The sequence below is a fragment of the Macadamia integrifolia genome, chromosome 3 (genome assembly GCF_013358625.1).
Source record: "Macadamia integrifolia cultivar HAES 741 chromosome 3, SCU_Mint_v3, whole genome shotgun sequence".
Classification (NCBI taxonomy): domain Eukaryota; kingdom Viridiplantae; phylum Streptophyta; class Magnoliopsida; order Proteales; family Proteaceae; genus Macadamia; species Macadamia integrifolia.
This window is the reverse complement of record NC_056559.1, coordinates 33,506,368-33,510,965: the sequence shown is the minus strand read 5'-3', so window position 1 is coordinate 33,510,965 and position 4,598 is coordinate 33,506,368.

Sequence of the window (4,598 nt, the reverse complement as noted above, 5' to 3'; positions counted from 1 at the left end):
CGCAGGAGTGTAAAGCTCATCTTTGAGACGAGGATTTGATGATAGTCCAATACGGGGAATTGGGATCATACAAAAGGATTTAGAGTCATCACCTAGGATTATGGGCCTAGGACCTAGAGGCGGGCCCGATTCCTGGGAAAAGGGCCCGAAAGTTAGTCTGGTCTAGAGATTTAGAGTATGTTTCAGGTTGTAGAATTGGGAAGGTGTTAGGCACCCAATCTACCTGGTTTAACTGGTCTTCCTACTAGATGCTTAAGAACAAAAATTTTTCATAATTATTCCTATTCCTGCATAGCTAAGTTATCACACATATATACATGGGCTGAATTTAAATAATTATGTACACTAAAACGAGGTCAATATAAAGTCTACATTATACTAATTTGGGTAAGAAATTATACTTGAGCTTGACCACTGTTTCGGGACAGTGTAGAGTGCATAAGTAGGTGAATAGAAAATCTCTTCACCAATCTAGTTATTGGAATGCATATTCCGATCATTAATGACAGCACACAAGGCTAGGCGGGGGTGCACGAGGCATGCATGGGTGCACGAGGTAGGTAGGGGCACACGTGAGGTAGGCGAGGAGCGCGTGAGGCATACAGGGCACATGGGTAGGCAGTGCATGCACGAGGCAAGAAAGGCGCACAGGGCAGGCAGGGTGAGCATAGGGCGTTGGCAGGGGCACGCAGGGCTGGTAGGGGTGCTGGGCATTAGCAGGGGTGCGGTGCTGGCATGGGCGTGTGGGGCTGGCAGGGTCACATAGGGCTGACAGAGGCATGGGGCACTGGTAGGGGTGTGTAGGGCAGACAAGGGTGAGTGGCACTGGCAGGGGCACCAGAGGTTGGTGAGGGCACATAGGGCCGATAGGAGTGTGGGAGGTTGGCAGGGGCGAGGGAGGCTGGCAGGGCACACGAGGTTGGCAAGGGAACGCAGTGCTGGCAAGGGTGCATAGGGCTGGCAGGGGCGCATGGGGTAGGCAGTGTGTATGCGAGGTAGGCCAGGTGCATGCTGGGCAGACGGGGTGCATGCGAGGTAGGCAAGGATGCACGTGACTAGATGTTTCAAGATGTAAATTTCCACGAGCGATTGCAGGAGATCCGATGGTCCGATTTTGATGTACTATATATCATTAGAATTATAATTCCAAGTATTATGCATTCGTACGGTCACCTAGGACGGAATTCCTTTGTATATGAAACGTCATAATTGGACCCTTTTTTTTTCTTACATGAGATTTATAGGTTTTTTTTTGGGTGAGCATAGAATGTTTCTGGGTTAGATTACCTCAATCAATTATCATCTCTATCGATCAGAAGTAAGAATTTGCATCCAAGATCCGTAATTCATTATAGCCAGAAGAGGGTGACAAAATTGGATGTCTACAGAGTGCCCCTCTTTGGCTGAGGCCTGTGCCAGCAGCTGAAGGACAAAGAAAAGAAAGACCACATTTTGTCACTCGAAGCATGTACTACCACTATCTTTCTCATTAATGATGCAGTTGAAAATGCAATAGGTAATATCTCTTGACTAATTCAAAGTTTAGGATTTACCTGGGTTGCCAATTGTAGGAAAGAAATTCGCTGCTCTTCCAATCCTATAAAAGATGTTAGTACTTGATCTTTGACTTTTCCTAGGCTAGGCTTCCATGTGCCAGTCTAGGGAATTTGGTTTTTAGGCTAGGTCTTTCGAACCAATCTAGGCTATCTGGGACCATTGATTACAAAAAATAAATTCTTCGATCTAATTTGAACTGTTGTGACAGGCCTCGGATTGGAGATCGAAAGTACGACTGGGTTTTAGATTATGGCCGCACATTGCCAAAGGGGTAGAGATGACCCCACATGTTTATGCATTTCATGCCTCTCTAACTGGAGGGGATTCATACCTTCCAATCCTAGATGGTAAGTGACTCGACTCCCCACACTTGATTTCCGATACGCATCATAATTACCAAAATGCCTTAGGCATGTTTGAGGGCAACCACCCATGCTAGACCAACCCTGGAATAGTAAGCTGTTAAGACAGCAGGCTATCTTGACCACCGAAAACAAGCCACCGGAAGCAGCCTGGGTATGAATCCGGTACCTATTTTTGGTGGGCCCACTGGCTACTGTTGAGGTTTCGATGCCCGTGGGTCCCACCACTCGCATCGTAAATGATTCAGAATGATCCCAAATCATCCTCCACATCTTCTTCTTGATGTGAACACCTTATGGACACATTGTGTGGGTCCTCGTGCCTCAAAACATGTTTAATCCGATTGGTTCAAAAGAGGCCCAAACCAAACGGATCCTAAGGGCCAACTTAAGTTATAAGTGGGGAAATGAGGATTCATTTCCTCATTTCCCTTATGCCCAATATAGGAGAGGAGAGAAGAAGAGAGGAAGGAAGAAGAAGAGGAAGGAGAAGGGGATTGAAGGCCTACCTTGGTGTCGACTACCACCTTGTTGTCGAAATCACCATCGGAGGTAAGTACAACCTCCCATGCCACTCTCTCTCTTCATTTGACCTAGAAAAAGCTAGGTACGGATGGAATCTTGGTGTACACATCATGTTAGGGTTGTAGGATGGATGTTCTACCCTTCTGGTGTTGTTGTCGAGCTTGAACCAAGCCCGGTGAGCTCCGACGACATGTAATGCTAAAAGACTAACTAGGGTTTATCTCCCAAAAGGCTTGGTGGAAATGGAATTCTTTTGGCTTATAATGATCTAGGAACATCCCCTACAAACTCATGGAACAAATCCTGGCTATCGGGCCCGAGCTAGAAAGCCCCAATTCGAGTTGGACCTTTCTATGTCCACCAAAAATATGGCACAAGAAGCACTGTAGCTATTTCCGGTGAGTTGTTTCCGGTGGAAAAATGAGCCTAATGTATTCTCTATGACCTCCACCAGAAATAAGAATGATATTTTTGGTGGAAATGCCCTATTTTCGGTGGGTATTTTCGGTGATAGTATTGTCACCTAAGAACTGTGCCTGTACCCTTTAGGGGTGACCAGTGTGGGTCCCTCCTGATGTTTCTGACGCGTACTGATTTACAATTCCCTTGTGTCTAGGACAATGACATGCATATGCCCTGAAGCTGAAATTAAATTAATCAATCGGTGGCTTTACTTGAACCCAAATACAACCGATCATAAAACAAGTGAGGGATGGACTGTGTTTATTTTTGAAATATTTATTATTTATTAAATTTCTCACATACTTAGAATTATATGTTTAATTGAAATTGTTATTTTATGATTATGATATGAATTGTATGGAATGTATGATGGAATTCAGTGTGGCCGAGGTGGTACCTGTACCGTGATCACCGTATTTATATTGGATGAGTGTGTGTATGAGACGAAATCCAACGTGGCCGAGGTGGTACCTATGCTGTGATTGCTATATGTATATTGCATTCATGCATGGATTATGTGTATTACAGTTAGTTGTAGTCGCAAGTTACACTTTGTGGCCAAGGTCTCGCTGGTATTGTGTACTCCAGGATTACATTTGGAAATGGATACGCTTCGTGGCCGAGGTCTTGCCAGTGTTGCATAGTCCATACTCTACTGCTGTTTGTATGCTAGAATCGATAAACGGTCTTGGGTTTCACTTTGTGGCTAAGGTCTCTCTAGTATCGTGTACCTGGGACTGTATTTGGAGATGGGTTACACTTTGTGGTCGAGGTCTCTCCGGTATCATGTAATCCATACAAATTATATCATTATGAAGGCATGTAATATATATGTGGTTAGTTATCACTCCCTATGCTATGCACCCTTGCCAACAGTGGTTGAGGTGTTGGACAACCTATTGTGGTATGTTTGATGAGCCTTTCTGAAGTGCCACTCTGCGGTACGATGTAATTATTACCGGAGGTGGGAAGCTATCCGTCATGGCGGATGTGTTACCGGTGCCGTGACTGCCAAGAGGGAGTTATCAAGGGTTTGCTAGGTGACCCATGGGTACATACGGGGATTGACAAGCTTCTAATCACGGCTAGGATTTGCATTGCTGTGTAGTCGATATCATTTCCGAGACTAGGGATACAGCCTAATGCACCGTAGTAGCATTTACCAGACTTAGTTTGTATTGTTAGGTGGACTTAGTTTGTATTGTTAGGTGGATAATAAATAAATGAACTGCATCACAAGCATCATGGACTATGTGTTTAATTTTCGCAATCATGCCTTATAAATTACTTCTGTTATTGACTTGCTTGGATGTGCTTGACCCCACCCCTCAATGAGCGAGTTAGAAAGCTCACCCCACGTATACATCCCTTTTTAGATGATGATGCAAGTATCGTGGTGCTGATGGTGGGTGATCCAGTATCTTCTGGGTCAGAGTACGGTGTGAGCGACCGATAGATGCCAGAAGCAGAGGAGCACGACTAGGACTGTGCTTAAGACCACTGTGCTTACGCCGCACTATGAGATTGTATATCATCTTTTGATACTTTTGGATATAGTTGTGAATTGTATATTTTTGAGATTATAGTATATGTCATGGATGAATGTAACAGAATAACTCGGTTATTACTATTATATTACCATTAGATATTTTCTCCATTTTATTTATAAATTCTACTACTATACCCTGGTTC